Source organism: Cibotium barometz, chromosome 46 (assembly GCF_041138505.1).
Source record: "Cibotium barometz isolate CiBa-2024 chromosome 46, ASM4113850v1, whole genome shotgun sequence".
Classification (NCBI taxonomy): Eukaryota; Viridiplantae; Streptophyta; class Polypodiopsida; order Cyatheales; family Cibotiaceae; genus Cibotium; species Cibotium barometz.
The window spans coordinates 25,846,464-25,866,867 of NC_141091.1; the positions used below are offsets into that span (position 1 = coordinate 25,846,464).

General features: G+C 38.4%; 1 long non-coding RNA gene across 1 annotated transcript; it reads right to left on the reverse strand.

Annotated features, from left to right (window-relative positions):
* Positions 1–11,045: 11,045 nt before the first annotated feature.
* LOC147612064 (uncharacterized) lies at positions 11,046–11,876 on the reverse strand. Its single transcript, XR_015263699.1, has 2 exons — positions 11,693–11,876; positions 11,046–11,601 (listed from the first exon to the last, which is right to left on the reverse strand). It is a non-coding gene; the product is annotated as an uncharacterized LOC147612064 (long non-coding RNA).
* Between the last annotated feature and the right edge of the window lie 8,528 nt (positions 11,877–20,404).

The window sequence follows — 20,404 nt, forward strand, 5'->3', positions numbered from 1 at the left end:
CATGTGCATCCTCTTCGGCACCCAAATCCATGTGTTATTCTCATAGTAGCCTTGAGCTTTAAGAAGATGAGTTGGAATCCATTGAGAGGTAACCTGTGGTTTGGATTGATTTTTTTAATGACGGGGCCTTTGAGTTTTTTTGCTAGTAGGTTGGCGATTGAGAACTAGTGGAGAGGCTTTAGGGACCCACTTAAGGGTAGGTTATGACTTTCTATGAAATGCCCTATGGTAGTTGGTTTGGTATGGAGGTAGATGCAGATCTGGAGCTTGAAAATAAAGAATCTTGTGGTGGTGAAGTGGATGTCGATGGGGTTGGAACAACATGGGATCGTTGTCGATGTTAAGGCTTTTTTTATTGCAGCATTCAAATGTTTGCTGGTCCAATGCATTTGATGTGGAGGTAATGTTTGTGGAGTGTAAAACAGTAGCGTTAGAATTTTTTGCCATTGTGACACTCCTTGTGGTCTAGTTGATTCTACATTGAGCTGATATCATCTAGGTCTGTCCAAGAATGACATGTTCTTTTAAAGTTCCTATGGGCATGACCAAAAAGCTAACAAACAAGTGCCCGTTATCACATAGATGATAGTTCTAAGCAAACTAAGTACTTTGATATTTTTGGCACTTATACCCTCTATTCTCATGTTTGACTTTTCAAGTTGAGGTTTACCCAACTGATTCCATGTAGCAAAGGAGAGTAGATTGTGAATAGCACCCGTGTCAAGCATAGCATTATAGAACACTTTACCATAGGGACTAGGCAACTCAATGGGTGTTCTGAGAGCTGGGATGTGATCCTCCATGTTGTCAATTACCTCTCCAACATAAGCTTATGCAGTAGATCTAAGATTTTCTTCTTGATGTTGTTGAAGTTTGGCTCGTCTTTCCTGTGCCTCCTCTTGGGCTTGGGTCTTCTTTTGGGTAGCCCTTTTCTTGGCGGCTTTCTTATCATCATGAGTAACACGTAAGGATTATTTGGTAAGAGGTCCATAGTATTTTTATAACTTACTACCATTAAGAAAACCAACAATTTCAACTATGTCAAGAGTCTCAACATGTACAATACCTTGTGGAGTAACTTAAAAAACCCTAAATGGTCCCTTTCTACTATATTTAGGCTTTTTCTTTTCACTGCGGACCCCATACATAAGTACAAGATCTCCTACCTTGATCTCCTTGTCCTTGAGATTTTGGTCAAACCACTTCTTTCTTTGGTCCTTTTCTGTTAGCATGTTTTGCACTGCAATTTGTCTTTCCTCAGTAAGTTGTTCTAAAACAAATAACTGGTCAACCAATTCAATACCATCAAGCTTTTCACTTACAACTATCCTTAAGCTAGGGATCATAAACTCCCAAGGCATTAATTGCCTCCACTCCATACACCATCTTAAATGGCGTGCAACCAATTACAACTTTGTATGATGTGCGATAGGGCCATAAAGCTATTGCTATGAGCCTAGACTCTAAGTTAGTGTGTCAAGCCTCAACAGTCTTTGTCAATATCAAAATAAGAACCTTGTTGGTGCTCTCTACTTGGCCATTTACCTATGGTAGGTAATATAGCGTTGACTTATGTGGTGAACGATCTCATGAATGTGTTAGTGATATTTTTTATTACATCATTAAAAAAATGCTTACCTTGATCACTCACTAGCTCAAATGGACATCCAAAGTGGGTAATGATGTTCTCATTTAGAAACTTAGCAGTCGACATGGCATTTTCTTTTTGTGAAGATCTTGCTTTAACCCATTTGGTTACATAATTTGTGGCAACAATGATGAAGCGTGCTTCTGTGCCACGTGTACTAGGACTAATAGGGCCAATGAAATCTAAGCCCCATTTTTCAAAAGGTTGGTTGACTCTGACAGGATGTATCATGTCCTTCTTCCGTGGTTTTGCACAACATTGGCACTTGTCACATCCCTTGACAAATAATGCATAATCTTTGAAGAGCGTAGGCACCAATACCCCAATTGGAGTATTTTTTCTACTGTAATGTCGCCTGTGAAGTTTCCTGCTATCCACCACGGTGTGCTTGTTTGATGATGTATAAGTATTCATCCTCCCTACGGCAATGTCTTAATATGTAATCCTTATCTCGTCTATAAAGAGTTTCGGCAATAAGTTGGTATGGTGCACTCCCTTTTAGCAACTCTCTTGCTAAATATTTTCTTATTTCCTTTCCTTTTAGGAAAACCATTAGCTAAAAAGTTAACGATTCTCTCACTGCATTCTAGAATAGCCTCAACCTTGAATAGTGTAGCATCCGATAACTCATCATTAACCCAAATTAGTGCTTTGCCATTAGGTATGCAGGATAGATAATCCGATATGACATGTTTCTTGCCAGGCCTCAAAACCATTATAAAATCGAACTCAAGAAGAATCAACCACTCCCTTGTGGTCCTTCCCGTGGAACATGGTTTGTTTACTATATATATTGAAAGGCTTGATGATCAACATAGAAAAGAAATTTGTTAGCAAGAAGGCAATGCAAAATTTCATTACCCTTCACGCTCAGTGGGGTGGCGTAATTGATTTTAGCTTCATCTAGTTGTCGACTTGCAAAACTAATAGGATAATCCAATTTATGCTCTCGTAGATATGTTAGGACACATCCAATTGTGAAATTAGAGGCATCAATGTATACATGAAAGATGAGATCCCAGTTAAGTGTTTGCAAGATTGGAGCACTGGCCAAGGCTTACTTTAGTGCATCATAAACTTGTTGACACTCCTCAGTTTGTATAATATATACAATCAATAGCTTGTACAAAGGACAAGCTATTTCTGCATAAAAAAGAATAAATTGATGGTAGTAGCCAACATGGCCCATGAATCTCTAGACTCCCTTGTAGTTTGTTGGTGGGGTAATTCCAAGATGACCTTGATTTTTCTCTCATAAGTGCAAATCCCATTTTTGGACACTGTATGCCCAAGAATAACTCGGTGTTTCACTCGAAACTAGCATTTGTAAAGGTTTAAGGATATGCGATAAAATCAATACCTTTCAAACACCCTTTTTAAGCACACTAAGTGCTCTTTCCAAGATGAGTGAATACAAAAATATTCCAAGAAAGCTTCAAGAAACTTTCTTAAAAAGTCCTTAAAAGCAGTATTCATAAGTCTTTGGAACATGTCTGGTGTGTTGGGTTAGACCGAACAACATAACTCTGTAAGCATATACACCATGCTTAGTAACAAAGGCTATTTTGGCTTGGTCCCAATCTTGTGTTGACGGTGTGATCTCTCTTTTATTTTGAAGCTTTTATATTTATTTACTTTGGTAGGAATTTGTTTTCATAAGGTTCATGCTTATAATTTGTTTAAAGTGTATGGATTCCTCTAATTTTTGTGTTTGAGGAAAGAATTCTTTTCCAAGTGTCATAAAGGTCCTATTGGTATATCAAAGCTTTGGGGACCACTCAAGGAGAATAATTTTGGAAGAAAAATTCAAAACAAAATTTTTATGGAAGCTTTTGGATCAAAGGAGGCTATAGAAATTCATTTTGGAGACTGTTAAAGCTTTAACAAATCAAGCAATAATTGTACGAGAAGAGGCAAAAGGCTACAAGACACTGTCAAAGATACATGTGAATTGAAAAGGTCAAATGACATGATTTTGGGGAATTTTAGATAAAAACAAAGGGGTTCTGGACCATTGGGTAATCCTTTCTTCATCACCTTTATCAAAACCACTTTCTAAGGCCTTTCTCAAGCCCAAAAACCACCTTTCTCATCTCTCCACCTCTCAAAGATCTGAAGCCATGGATGCATTCAGAAAGCAATGAACATTATTTTCCTCTTCTCAGAATTATAAAAGCATCAAAATTGGGATTCAAGCAAAATCAAGGGTGAGGTTAATTTTTCCTCCATTATTTTTCTTCAAAAACCCCTTGGTGTTTTGTGTCGTCGACTGATCGACTCCTTTGTTTATTTTGTGTTGTCCCATTGTTGACTTCTTTGCCTTGTTAAGCTATAAGATTTAATACTTAAGCCTACACTTATATGCTAAAGATTTAACACAAATTAAATCTTGCTTTTTAAAAAGACAACTCTAAAAATAAAGCTTAAGAGATTTTTAAGTTCTTAAGTTCCAAAATATAGTAAGCTAAAAATATAAAGTCTTGGGCCTACCAAAAGTATAAATACTAATTGGTATGTACAAAGGTTTAAGACCTTAGCCTTCCAAAACGTAAACATAAACATAAACATGGCATCTTCAATGAAGGCGACTATGTACTTCTTGCATTGAGAAAAGGAGACTTGAGTCTGTAGAGACCAAACCTGTGGTAAAGTTAGCTCCTAGATTTTATGGAACTTTCAAGATTATTACAAAATTAAATGATAATGCATTTAAGTCGGAGCTACTCTGTAATTGGCATATCCATAATTCTTTTCACATTAGACTTTTGAGACCTTTCAGAGGACCGCTACCTTCTCATCCTATATCAGGATAACCTCCTGAGTTAGTAAATGAAGAAGAACATCTTGTATAGGAGTCTATCATTGATCATGAGACCACCACTACATGCACAGGAAACACTTATGTTAAATATCTTGTGACTTTCAAGAATCATCCTATTGAAGATGCTAAATAGATGCTAGAGTGGTTTTTTCATTCTTACAAAAATCTCATCCACTCATACCATCCATGAAATTGGCGTCAATTGTAACTTGAGCAAGAGGAAACGTGAGTCATAACCTTTATGGTTAAGTGGGGATGCCTATGCGATCATTACTTACAAATGGAAATGTGGGTAATGCCATTATTTAATTTCATATGTGTGACATATGTTTATTGGGGATATTTTATGTGGGAGATGTGCCTTTTATTTATATCATTTTTAAGGATTAGTGTGTTGAATCACCTATTTTTAATCAACTATGTGTGCTAGTATGAGGGGCCAAATTCATCCAAAGGGGATTAAACCCAATCTTGTGTCGAGATGGTGATCTCTCTTTTAATTTTAAGCTTTCATATTTATTTATTGTGGTAGAAATTTGTTTACATAGGTTCATGCTTTTAATTTGTTTTAAGTCTATGGTTTGCTCTAATTTTTGTGTTTAAGAAAAAAATCTTCTTCAAGTGTTATAAAGGTCTTGACAGAGGTGGAATCAATGATTATAATCCTATAAGGTAGTTTCTCCATTGGAGAATAGATATAAGGTATGAGGACAAATTAATAAAGGCCAAATCCAATGATATAGAACTTTAGAAGTTAATCATAGGGTGATATATAAAGTGGAAAGGAAGATATGAAAATACATGGTTAGAGAACATCATACATAATGGTTTGACAACCCAAGAGACATTCAATAGAAAATGGAAATATCGATAAATCAACATGGATAATTTTTTCAAAGTGTTCATAGTGTTGATATTTTTAAATAGTAAGTTTCAATAAATTAACGTGCAAATAAGATGCCTACCAAGACACTGGTTTATTCATCTAGATTTAGTGAACCTACTGTTACAGCTAATGATGAAGTTCAAGCTCCTCTAAATGGGAAAGCTGCTCCCGGTACTTTAGCTAGTAAAGCTCCTCCTCCTACACATAAGAAGAGAAGATGGAGAAACACCAAGCACCATTGCTCTTCATGAAATTAGGAGGTTCCAAAGGAATCCCAAGTTGATTATACACAAGGCGCCTTTCTTGAGGCTGGTGCAAGAAATATTACCAGATCTATAAAGGGGAAAGCACTACAAGTACCTTTCAAGAGATCAAGCATGTAATGTGGAGTGACGATCATCTCAAGCGTTGCTTGCTCTTCAAGAGGTGGCCAAAACTTACTTGGTGGACCTCATGTATGACGGTCAGCTATATAAGCCATCCATGCTTGTTGCTTCATACTCAAGTACTAGGATCTCTATCTTGTTTGTAGAAAAAATCGACACTATATGGACCCTACAACTCATCGTATGAAATGATCAGAATGGGTTGAAATTAATTATGTGCATAGATCATGTGGCTTACATAGCCCACATAAAATTTCAGCCCCATTAGAGGCCTGTAGGACCCCCATCTAAAAGCTCGCATGTGGGGGTCTACTTTTGAAAATGCGAGCCTTCAGATGGGGACCCTATAGGCCTCTGATGGGGCTGAGCTTTTATGTGGGAGGTCATGCATGCTACTTATTTAAGCTCATTTTGATAAGGGAAACTATTTTTTAAAAATAAAAATGATCAAATTTATCTATTAAGCCAATCATTCTGATCAGGGAAACTATTTTTAAAGATTAGAAAATTATCAAATTTATCTATTGGGCCAATGTTTTAAAAAATCAGTTTAGCTATAAGTATAGAAGTAACCCTTATTTTTCCTCATTTCTCTCTCACACCTCCAAGAGCATGGCTCGCACCATGAAAACTACAAAGAGACTCTCACCCTACAAAGGAGAGGCATGGAGGGGTGGCAACATTGTGCATGTAGTTAACCATGCAAAGAGGGTCACCATCACTAATAAGGACATGAACTTGGTGCAATGCATGTGATGCACTGGAGAGATCCTCTCACTGAGGATACTTAGTTCTATTTTTACACATCTTGCATATACATAATTCTTGGAAGCTATATAAATGTAAGATCCCTCCTACCCTCTTGTAGTGTTTATGTAATAAATTCCAAGCTAGTAAATTGTGAGAAGAGAGGAAGTGATAGTATTTTCGTTTACACAAAATCCTCTCAATCTAAAGTTAGAAGGCCTGGAAAATTTTGAGGGATATTTTGTTAGAGCATTGTGAATTTTCTATGTGACCCTAATGTTGACCCAAGGAGTACACGAGTAAAATTACACTATATGTATGTGTGCACATATATATGTGTGTAAACCATAATTAGTAAATTGTATGGATAAATTGAATTGGTCAAAAACAAACAAAATAATGTGAAACTATGATTCATCAAGGATCCCTTGTAAGGAAAAAAAATTGGTTAGACATAGTGCACACGTGATACACGTGGATTGAAATACCTAGTAAACGAAGAAAATTGGGGAAACTAAAATTGCCATTAAATCGAGAAGGTAGGATTTATCCTAATACTCCTAGCACTAACTTAGATGTTGGAGAAAGCCTCAAAAAAATAATTTAAATACACCTAGGCTAAGGTTTGTGTATTATTTATTTTAAAAAAAGGGCTAAGGTCAAGAAGGGTTGAGAGAAAACCATGGTTATTGTAATACCACGTGGATTTTGGGCAAATGGTTGTGAAAAATATAAGTAGTATTCTACCTTGTGGTTTTGAGTAGATGGTATTTGCTAAAATGGTTTGATGGTGTCCAGGTTCCCCATGCTATTAGTTTACTAAGTGATACTTCAGTTCACCTTAGTCTAGCCCACAATTTGAATTTTATGCATGAGTTTAGTCCCTTTTTACTCAAGTAAGATGGAGTTAACAAAAGCACATGGTGGCTATACCATATTGGGAGCCTTCCCATCCATAAAGGAGGGTGCTCCATTATAAATGACCTCTAGTAGACCTCCTGTCCTCATAAGCACTACCTACCCAATATATATCTATGTATCCATACACTGTCACATCATTTCCATGCTCATAGAATAAACCATAATGGGAAGTGGTCTTCACATATCTCATGACCCTCCTAACAACATCCAAATGTGGCTTCCTGGGACTCTGCATAAAATGACTTACTAGTCCCACTACATAACATAAATCTGGTCTAGTAGTGGTCAAGTAAATTAAGCTCCTGAGACCATCTTCATGTACATACTAACATCATCCAACTCATAAGATCAGTCCTTAGCTTTATGTTCTGCTCCAATGGTGTAGTCATAGGCTTGCATCTAGTCATGCCATACTTTGCCAACATATCCAAAGCATGTTTCCTTTGCACCAACCAAATACCATGTGATGCCATGTTAACCTCAATGCAAAGAAAGAATCGCAACTCTCCAAAATCTTTAATGTCAAACTGGTTGAATGCTACCTTCACATTTGCAATATCATTCCCACAATCACCTTTGGCTATTAAGTCATCCACATAAATGACCACCAATCACCACCAAACCATGCTTTGTCTTCTTCACATATAGTGAAGAATCTGAATTTCCCACATGAAATACAATGCTCACAAGATACCTGCTAATCCTATCACTCCATGCTTGTGGTACTTGCTTCAGTCCATATGATGCTTTCTTCAATCTACATACATATGTGGGAAAGTTTAGTGTATATAACCCTCTGCTTGTTCCATAAACATTTCCTCTTGCAACTCTCCATTCAAGAATGCACCCTTAACATCCATTTGATGAAATTTCCAACCTTTAGACGTAGCCAATGAAATCACAGATCTTACAGTAGCCATTTTAGCCATTGGGCTAAATGTCTCATCATAGGCCATGTGTCTATGCATAACCTTTAGCAACTAGCCATTCGGGGACATTTGGACATATTTTGGGCCTTTTACTAATGAAAGTAATTAGCAATGGACCAATAGGAATAGAGGATTGTGCACATTTGGTCTCCTTTGAATATAGGGAGGGAGACTAGGCTATAGGGAGGGGGACTAGGCTTTCAGTACTAATAATTACACTTCTCTTTAAAAAAGTAGGGGGTTTAGGGTAGTATGGTCCCACCATTTTTTCATGGCTCAAAAAATCCTTAAAATTTTGAAATTTCGAGATCCCCCCAAAACTCACATTTCCCCTCAAAAACCCATCTCAAATTTCATTGTAATCAAAAATTTCATTTTCAAGTCCGCTTTCCCTCTTGAACGTCCAAATTAAACTCTTCCTCCCTTTCTCTTCCATCTCTCTCTCATTTGCCCAACTCTAATGAAACCATCAAAGCCCGAAACCCTAAACTTTCTCCTCCATCTTAATCTCCCTCCCTTCTTGGAGCTCCATCTCTTTCATCTTCAAGGCTCCCGTAAAACCCTAGTCGACACATCTCTTTCCTTTTTACTCTGAACCTAACCTTTCTACTCTAGCTTCCAAGAAGATATGGCCGCACCAAGAAGACAAAAAGACAAGATTGAGGAGATATCCTTGCACAACAAGAAGGATGATAATGGTGCTTGGGTGGGAGAGGCATTTCGTAAGAGCGCTTGGGTTTATCTACAGCCTGCTCTGCAATCGGGCCTCACTGAGTTTGATGGCGAAATGTACTGGAGCACCATTGGAAAGGTTGTTTACAAGGCTTCAAGAAGGCAAGCAATGGAAAACTAGTGACCACGGTACAACATGTTTACATAGCACGAGATATCCATCTTCGCCCCAACAAACTTGATTTCCATACAATTGTAAGTATCGCAGGTAGAAAGGGGCATGTGAGATTTTCTAACAGAGATGTTTCAATCTAAGTCAACTTATTTCTTGTTTGCAGATATTTTTCCTTCAAATATGGTAGAGGAGCAGCCATTGGAAAGCCTTATCGGAACATTTTAAGCATTGCATGCAGACATTGGTCAGGCAATGTTTTCTTGTAAAACAAGTGCAGAACTTCTTAAGGAAAAGGTCTTCTTTTACCGGCACTCCTATTTGGTGCCAAAGCATGACGGTGGGTTTGGTAAGCTACAGATAATCACATCTCCACCCCTATCTTCTATAGAATGGCCAATTCCAGATGCTTGGACTGTAATGGTCATGAAATCAAAGATGCTTTGTGATATACAAGGGTCTTTGAAGTTTGCAAAGCCCTCTCGATCTGTGAGTCTTAGTTGGGTATGCCCAATACATCTTTTTGCCAAGATGTTTAATCAATTTTGTTTCTCACAAACACCTACCATGTTTGTGTGCAAAAAGGTATTAGGTGATAACATGGTAGCCTTGCTTGGAGACAAGTGGAGGACTAGAGAAGGGATACATAAGGATGACACATTCAAGTGCAATATAGTAGAATCTAGTGTCTCATTTCGGTATCTCAAAGCTCGTGCCACACTACACATACGCTTCTATTATGAGCGGTGGATGAAAAAGAATAGTTATTGGGTCCCAATGCAGGCAGATGAACAAGTTGTTTTACCTCTCGACATATGCGTTCGGTTGCCCAGTGGTGCAGTGGAAGTTGTAGGTGGAAGTAGACATTGGAGCCTCCTAAATATTAGAGAGCACCTCAATATCGTGGGAGGTGAGGATATTAGCAGAGCACAATTCAAGGTGAACAATAGGAAGATTCGAAAACGACTAGAGCCAAAGACCGTGGTAGATCCTGATTGGGATGTTGATGGTATATCGCTCAATTAATGGGGATTTTGAATTTTGTGAATTTTGAAGCTACTTCAAGTATGTTAATTTTGTAAAGTCCTTGCCCTCAAAAAAGTGTACTGAGCAATGAATTTTTATCTTGTATAACAGGTATGAATTTAGATTTTGATATTAAAGTTATAACTTAACAAATTTACTCTAAAGCTATCTTGTATGTGCACAATAATGGTCAGCTGAGTGTAGGTACTAGGGTTCCTATTCCAAAATGGTTTAGTGGCACACAGATTTATAGCACATGGTTTTTTTATGTCGATGGTTTCGGAGTCCATCCAAAACAGTATATAAAGACTAGTCCATAAGGGGAATTGAGAACATAATATCTTACAACTTATAAGCTCTATACAAAAGCCACCCATGGATGCAAATTCTTTTAATGAGAGGACTGTTCCTAGCAAGGTTGCTAGGCCACCTATTTTAGTTGTTTCTTATGAGAATGACTCCTATTCCTCTGTTGGGGATACAGATGATCAACCTATCCAGATATCTGAAAGCTTCAAGAAAGACCTTGAAGATGTAGACAAACTGATAGATGAAGCCAAAGAGGTGCATCAAAGAATTCTTCAGATGAACCCCAGAGAAGAAGACAGAGGAAAAAACTGACGTGCAGAATTAGAAAGGTCTTGTATCGAGGGACTTAGGCCCAATAGAAGTCATTGTAAGACCTGTACTGAACTGTTGTATCTTAGCACAATGACTAATGTGATGAAATTTTTTACATGGACATGTGTCTACTCTACAAAGTACTCATAATGATTTTTAAAGCAAACGTCTTTAAAATTCAATTTTAACCAAAGATAAGTTATGAGAATAAAAATTCTCAACAATCTATTTTATTATGGCAAAGCACAATACTCACAAAATATAATAATGAGTAGGGCTCAATAAAAATATAGAACGTTTATACAAATATGAGCCGAGCACAATAAAAATACAGAATCTTTACAACGTTGTCTCTGGACATATACAAAATGCCTCTAATCGGTTTCGGGCTCTATAGCCTCAGCCTTGGCCTCCTCCTTTGACTCAGCTGCCTTGGCCTCCTCCTTTGACTCAGCCTTCCTTTGGCACCTTGGCCTCCTCCTTTGTCTCCTTTGTTGGCACCTTGCCTACCTTGTCCTTGCCCTTACCTGCAAATGGAAGCTTCCTCTTTATCTTGCCCTTGCTTCCCTTCTCATCAAGGACTCCTTGTTTAAAGCTGAAATGCTTAATAGGGAAATGAAACGGCATCGTTTTTCTCTTCTTTGATGCACTAGTGCTAGCAACTGGTGGAAGTGGCGAGTCAGGGTCCATCAGGCATAATTATATTATTGAGGATAATGTTTATTGCCTTTGCCCGCACACTCCACAGCCAGAACTCGTCTGAGCGAACAGACTACAAAACAACATAAAAGTCAATTAGAATAATGCGGGATCTCATAAAATGAACATAGAGAAATTATATTACAGTGACACAAGAAACTTACACAGCTGTCAAAATTAGTGTACTTGAAAAGGAGGAACTTCTAAAAATTTGCCACTACGTGCCAGCCCACAAGAGTGCGAATCCTTTTGCACATAGAAATGGGTTGGTTGAGAAATTTTCACTCTATATCCTTTTTCAATTCAAGACATAGAGTTTCAATCAATGCAATTGCCCTCTTACATGCCCTACAGTCAACGATATAAAGAATGACTTACAATCAACAATTAGGAAGCAAGAAGGAAACGATATAAAGTATAATGACTTACAATTTAGACTATCCGTGCATTCCGAGAAGGCTATTCATAAAAATTGTATGGCATTTCACCACATTTATTAAACAAGCAGACCAGTGCCCTCTGAAATTGAGAAAGTAAACAAAAAATATAAGAAACCTAACACAGGCAACTAATAACTTAAATTCCATCAACAACTTGAAATCCAAAGAAAATACATACTTCTCCATATATGGTAGCACAACAAAGCAGGTACCCAGACTAACTCCCTAGAAATAAGGAGCAAGGTCCTCGTCAAACCTCGATGGGTCAATTAGGATAGTTGATACCAAAGGATCACAAATATATACTTACTTTGCCTGGTCTAGCAAAAGCTCTTTCAACAGTATCCTGCAAATTGAATTAAAAACATTAGAAAGGGAAAAAAGAAATCAAAATAAGAAAGCATTCAAAAAAAAGGCGAAGAGTACACACCTTAAACAAGTAAGCACAATACTGTCATTGATCTCTCTATTCTTTTCAATGAGCATATAAACATCCGTTGGAGCGATATGGAGGTACTCCTGCTCGGCGCTGTACAAGACATTGCATATAATCTGACCAGGCACCACCTTAAGTCTGTCATTATTCTCTCCCTCCAACTTTAGAAGGTTTTTTGCCAAATAATCCCTATCGACATTCTCTTCTAATAATGTCTCCTTTTCCTTCAGATCCACCCTCTTTACAAGCCTCTTAAGCCCTTGTGGACCTGGTGTTGTCACCTCTTCAATAACCACCTTGTCAGAAGCCCTATTCCTCTTCAAAGCAGGAGGAATGGAGAGGATTTCTGTTGCCTTCCTATTCCTGAATGGTAGAGGTTGCATGAATTTATCATACCTATACCTAACTTTGCTTACTAATGTTATGTCCTTGTCCATATGTCCTTGTCCATTAGTGTGACCCTCTTGGCATGGGCAGCACAAATGTTACTATTATTTAATAAGTCTATAAGGAAGTCCTCGCATGACTCTTGAAGACATGCGACGGCGCTACTCTGCCATTTAAAGTAACCTTTCCACTTTATTATGTAACTTATGGATCTGACAATCCTCAAGAAAGGAGCTTTGGGGATGAGGAGATTGACAGCCGCCTGCGCCTTCCTTATCTCCGCAAACATTTTTCTTTGCCTCTGCAAAGTGAACCTGGCCACTTCCAAATTCTTCCTATGCGTCTTCTTCCTGAAGATCTCCATGCTGCATGACGTGCTGGTCCTGTGCCAGCTTTCCACTTTAGTGATCTTCTCTGTTTGGCATTATTTTGTGCTGCCCTTGTTAGATTACTCATACGTGCCCTTTCCATTTGTGCTTTGATGACAGTGGTAATCCAGGGTATCCTATCCAAGCGAGAGCTTCATGTGTCTCTTTTGGTACTTCAAATGCCCCAAGCCACCATATCTCTTTCTCAGATTGGACACTATATGAGGGAAGGTCTAGCTTGCAAATCCTCTCCCTATCAGGAGTTTGGTTGATCTCAGTATTCCCATCAAATGTGTCTTCACTGAGAAAAGACGATAACTCTGAACTTTTTGTATATGCCATAGCCTCATTCATGAGTGTGATGTTGATCTTGAACTATGGAAAGAATGTCATGTTTTCTCACGTAGCTACGTAGCATATCTCCAATATCTTAAGGATCATTATCACCACATGCATCTTTAAAAAAGGTCCTGTAACTAACAAAGATTACTTATAGCAGCAATATTATATAATGATTTAACAGTTAATGAAAAAAATCAAACAATAGATACACTCTAATAAGAATAACTTATAACCAAAAATCAAACAAACCTTGTTGCATGAATTCTTCGCTTGAGAGCACCACCACCAATTGTTGCAAGTGTCTGAATGTTGTTCATTGTCCTCTTTCGCTCTCTGGCTCCCATGGATGTGCTCTTCATACGTTGCTCTTCATACGCGAGATTGTATCCTGTAACTTGAGGATGTAGTCCTCTTTCTCTTTGCTCTCTCTCTGTAGCTGTAAAATATTATTCTGTGAAATTTCGAGAGCTTGTTGCACACTATTCAAAGTGACTTCCAAGCTATGAATTTGTGAGTTTAAAAATTGAACCTTACATGCATCACATATACTTAAGCGTTTGCAATATCCAAGGAGCCCATTCTCACCCTCTCCAACAAAATGAATGAATGAGGATAGGTCTGTGAAAGGTGGAGAGAAATTTGAAGAAGGATCATTAGGATATAAATACCCATCAACCCAAAGATCCACATTACAATGACCCTACTGTCTTCTTTCTTGCTTCTCCTTTGCATTTAGACGTTCTTTTCTGATAGGTGCATATTCATTCAAGATGCGAATATGCAAGTCTACCTTCCTCACTCGTGATGAATTTGAGGTGTTTGTTATTTCTGTGAGAGTGCCATAGTAGACATAATGGAAGATGGTAGATAGCTTGGATCCCAAAAGGAAGCTTGAAAGAGAGACCTACTGCAATGAGAGAAGGGCTTGGAAGGGAGAGAGAGAGAAATGAAATGAAATGAAATGTTATATTAACGTCTTCAAAAGGCCAAAGTGACCTATGAGACCAAAGTTACAACCATGTGACATCTGATACACTGTCTGGAAAAGAAAAGAGATAGCCCCACAATACATCAGTAGGAGGGAAGCTAATGCTACTAGTCAAAATGGGGTACATGAGTACATGGATACATGAATATGGGGGAGTACAAAAGTGACAGTGAGTACAACAGTATATGGCTGGAGTCGTAATCATCCTAGGAGCTCTAGCATGGGTCTCTGCCGGATGGCCTAGATATCTGCCATAGTGAGATGCCTGGTCGGACGAGCTCGATGCCTCGCAATGATGCTCTAGAGAGAGAGAGAGAGAGAGAGAGAGAGAGAGAGAGAGAGAGAGAGAGAGAGAGAGAGAGAGAGAGAGAGAGAGAGAGAGAGAGAGAGAGAGAGAGAGAGAGAGAGAGAGAATCTTTTAGTTGTTGAGTCGGACAAAGAAAAGATGTGATAGTAATCAATGAGGAAAACGGTTTTTAGGTGGGTTTGCTATAAAATATAAATCTTAAATTGCTAGCCTATCTGAAAATTCAAATTTAAATTAAACTTTTAAATAAAAAAATATAAGTTTTCCTTGTCTTTTAATGACTTGATTTAGAATTTGTGGGAACTTCAAAAACACAATAAAAGTGTATTAAACGAGATTGTCTTTTAATGACTGTTGATATGAAATTTAGAGGAAACTTCAGAAACGCAATGAAACTGCATTAAATGTGATTAAAAGTTATTTTGAGACAATTATTTTGCGTTGTAATAAAAAATATTTTTGGGATCCCTATATGGACGAGATTGATGATGTTTCGAGAGTTTTAGTGGTTAGAAAGAGAATCCTAGAGTGAAAATCCTAGAGAGAGAAAACTAGAGAGATCCCCTACTTTTAGGACCAAAAGTAGGTGTCATTATGAGGTTTGTCTCCTTAAGCCTCAATAAAATTAGTCTTAATTCCTTAAAATTAAGAATCCTTACAGGGCCCTTTTTATGCTCAAATGCCCCCTAATGCCTTGTCTTATACATTTCCATGGATCCATTTAACTTTGTAGACCCATTTACATCCAATGACATTCTTTCATTTTAGTAACTCAACCAAATCCCATATATCATTATGTGCCAAAGCATCCATCTCATCATCCATAACTTTTTCCCATGCTTCTTTGCCAATGGCCTCATTAAAAAAAGAAGGCTCCACATGCTTAACCATAGATGTCATATATGCATAATGCATAGCATGTTCAGTGTATGTAAATCTCTATACTGGATATCTCACCCTTTGTGACCTCCTCAATGGTTGTGGGTCACTATGAGCTCCCTGAGCTCTAGCATGTGGCGGTACATACCTTTCATTCCTTATACCTAGAGTTCTTACCACTAGGATTCCCAACTCATCATCAAGACTCTCTGAACTAGATGATTCATAACCTGCGTTCCCAATACCAATGCCTTCAACTTTATTTTTACCCTTGTCCAATTCACTACTCTCATTGCTCACCACACTACCACTCGATTGCCCCAAATCAGCTCTATCTGAATCCCCTTCCTCTACACCTTCAGGATTGGGATCGTCTTTTTCTTCCTCTCTCTCTAAAGTTTCCACTACTTCACTACCCTCAATGTCTTCTAAATCCTTCATGATTTCATCAACTACCTTTTTGGAGGATTCTGGGATCCCTCCATGCTTCTTCTAGGGGTCCAAAGTATTCCACCTTCAAACCTTATGTAATTTCCTCTAGTGCTTGGAAGTCAATAATGGAATCTCTCCTTTCTTGACCAGCTCGCTTAAGATGTGTTCGGGAAAGTTCCTAGCCACTCACTTTTATAATTTGTAGTAGGTTCTTTAAAGAGTGTTGTTGGCCATGGTGAGATTTATGTTGACCTCAACTTACTCTTTTAGCAACAATATTGCCTCTTTATTTTTACCTTCCTACAAGTGCAGCTCATTGCTCCCATTTAAGAAGTTTTGTCTTTGTTCTTTTGAGCTCAATGTCTGCTTCCTGAAGTTACAGTGTCAGTTCCTTGCTCCCTTCTCCTAGTTCTAGATTTTGATTTTCTAAACTTTTGTCTTTTTCTTTCTCAGCATGCAGTTGTCTTTGGAGATCCTCTCACAGCTTCTCTCTGTTTAGGCTCAAAAATATTGCTTGGTATTGAAGTAGCGAGACTGAGCAAGAGTATTGATGGTCGTGTGCCTAGCCCTTAGCAAGACTTCCCTTAGCTGTGTGCAGCATTTTGGTGTGCTGATCTAAGCTCAAGCGGGCTCCAATATTGACACCCCAAGGTAAGGTACTTCTTCTGATTTGGGTTGTGCTATTTTGACTCTTAAAAAGTTTCTGTCTACCTCCTTCAAGGCCTTCTCGTAGGTGGTCTATAGACTATCTCTTATCCTTCAACTTAACTTGGGTCGTAGTGATGATTCTTGGAACTGTTATCCTTCCAAGTTTTCTTCAACTCTTTTTGTGGCCTCTTCGTTTGCTTTCTTGGCTTGAGCTTCTTCGTCTCTTGGTGGCTTGAGCTTCTTCGTCTCTTTCTATTTGTTTCCTCTAGTCTTCTTGCACTTTTTGCTCCACTTCCTTTTCTTGTGCTTCTTGCTTTGTTCTCGACTTCTCTCATCTCTTATTCTTAGGAGTTATCTTCATCCTCCTTCTCTTTGATAGTTTGCTATTCTAGATTTCTGATCAATATATATGCTCAACCCACTGGAGCTTTGGAGGTGATTTCTTTTGCTCTTTTTTCATCCTTGCTTGCTTCATTTAGCCTTTGCAAAGCTTTTTCGAATTCTCCCTCGCTTTCTTAAGCTTTTCTTGATTTCTAACTGTACTATTGCATCAACTCCTGGCTGCTCTTTTCACATAACTCCACAATATCTTGAGAAACAATAAGAACAAAGAATTTTTTGACTCGACGTACAAAATGACTTAAGATATTGTGCAGCAATGGGAAAACAGAAGTCGAAGTATTACATAACTTACGTGGCTTCGAGGTTAGGACTCGAGGCAAGTCCCCTCATATTTCATGAGTTATAAGGTTGAAAACAGAAAGGTATATTCACCGAGACCGAAAACAGAGAGACAAAAGGAACTAGGTATGTCATATGATGGACCTGAGGATGCGAAACAAATTGACTTAGCACAACCTAGGAAAGAATCTAAAAAGGTTTGGATCCCTATAAATTTGACCTTTGAGTAAAAGACTAAATCAATAGAGCTGTGCAACACATGTAACCCTTTTTTGGTGATGTGGCACCCGATGCTATTATGGCACCATGGGGCATGGACTTGCATTGCCACATGGCATAGACAACCCTATTTTTTTAATATTTAATTTTTATTTAAGTTTGTATGCATGCGTGCATGCATGTGGGGTGTGTGTGTGTAAATGCTCTTGAAGAAGGGGGTGTTTCAAAACTTTAGGGGGAGGAAATTTAAAGGGACTGTAGGGGGCAGTTTTTCAAAGAAGAGTGGGTGGTTTTTAGAGAGGGTGGGTTGTGCATCCACGTATGTGCGTATGCTACCATGTGTAGAGAGCGTGCACGTGTAGGCATGGGTGTGTGTATGTGATATGTGCATGTGTAGAGAGTGTGCACGCGTATGTGTGTGTGCATGTTTTTAAATTTTTATCGTTTTTAGTTTTGTTTTGGGTTTCAAGTTTTTTATCATTCTCGAGTATATATGTATGTATAATTAATAGGAAGTACAATGTTACATATGTACAACGGGGTTTTAAGTTTTTGGCTTACTGTGTGGCCTCACTAAGCGAAGGCATTGCTCATCCATGATGAAAGCCTTGATGTCACTCTCGTCGACTTCATTACCACGCTTAAATGAGCTTTGTCTTTTTAGTTCTAGCCTGGCGAGTTGGTGTGGCATGCCACGTCGAAACTAACCTTTTGGGATTCTTCTTTGATTATCCCCTCTCATACAGCCTTGTTTCATCTTCAGAATTAATCTTCTAGGATATTTATCCCTCATTTAGCTTTGTTTCATCTTCCCTATCCAAACTTGGATGGCCTTTTGGAGTCAATTGAGGTTGAACAAGAGCAAAATGTCAATTTTTAGAGATTGATCGCCATAGCAAGGGAGAGCTTTTGCTTGCGCTAAATGTAACCAATGAGTAAGTACTATTTTGTATCGTGATTTTTGAGTGTTCATTTGATTAAATCATCAAAATACTACCTTTCCCCCTCTATGATGCTTGCAGCTTCACTAGAACACACCCACCTTTGCACATTAGATCTTCCTATTCCAAAAGTTTGGGCTTGCAGACAAAACATCATCGATGAATCTTTTGCCTCTCAAAGATGGATGATGGGTGGAAGTAGAGATGGCTGTTGAGCAAAGAAATATGCCCAAACTTTAATATCACTCCAACGAGTGTGCTTTTGAAGTTAGTATGGAAGGTAACCAATCTCATGCAACATTAGCTCTAAGAAATAAGCTTTCAACTCTCAAATGAGTGTATGTTAGTTAAAGTGTCATTGAGAATTAATATAGCTATGTAGATGTATTTTAATAATTCTCTTTGTAGGATGAGTTTACAATCACAATGAGGAAGGCAACAAGAAATGTAAACAAGGATGCATACACTTTGAATGAGTATGGAGAGAAGTACTCCCAAGGGGTAAAATCTTTGAGCATCAATTCAAGGAGCATACGTATAATCCTACCAATGGGCCAAGATTTTTCCAAGTAATTAGTTGGGAATCGTATAGACATGTGTGTGCCACTAATGAATGTTGTATTTGGCTTGTGTGATTTATGCTTGCAAGTTCTTTACAATTATAACTAGGATGCAAAGGGTCTTATTGCACTTCACTAGGGACAAGCTATGTTGTCTAGCTTGTTATTGATGGCTGTTGGCCAGCTTCCTTGCTATGTGTTGTGGGTAGGGAGTGAAGAAGGCATATGAGGTGGAGCGAGTCTGCTTGGGAGGTGCAAAGGATGTTGTGGAGCCGAAGCAAGGAGGAGATGTACAAGGGACCATTACTTGAAGAGGTGGAACAAAGCTTAGATAATATTTGAGAAGATATACTTAGATGAATCTAAGAACATGCCCAAATTCACCTTATAAGAATGTGCAATTTGACAATAAACCATGAACTCCATCATGCATAGTATGGACTGGATACTACTACATCCCCACTAACGTCATCAATGCCCAAAAGTGGGTGTAGAACTTGGTATCAATATATGCTCCCACACAAACACCCCCCATGCACACACACACACACACACACACACACACACACACACAAGAGCATACATTCATACAAAGTTCTGTGTACTAAGTTTCTGTCAGAGCTCTGGAGATACAGGGCAGACTCGGCCATAATGAAGCCTAGCACTAAGGATCATAACAAATAGAAAGAATTATTACAACAAAAAGGTAGTTGATAGGGCATATGCACCACTAAAGATAGAAAGAATTAACACTATATCAATTGGCCGCAAGTTGAACGAAAACTTCACAATGTGAAATTTGCATATCCGCCACAAGATTTGTGTGCATGCACAATGGTGCCATCCACATGCTCATAGCCACATTTTACACTTTCAAGGGTTATTTCCATATATAAAATAAGTAAAGATGTAAAAGCATGACCTAATGGCCAGCTATGTTTGCTATTGTGTGACTTGCTCTACGAACGTCTAGATTGCTTTGGATGGAACGTGAAGACAAACTATGTCCCTATGCTAGAATGTTTTTTCTTTTTCAAACTAGCCTTAGGCCCAAGACCCTCATGTACTTACCATTTTTCACCACCCATAAGCGCTTTTTCATCCGTCCGTAGTTGATGCCACCGAGAAAGCACCTTGTGGGGTTTTGAACCCAAGACCTCCTGGGCCTAGACAAGCAACTTTACCACTTGAACTATCACCTCATTGGCCCTATGCTCGCATGTTAACAGTCAACTGAATGCATATAGG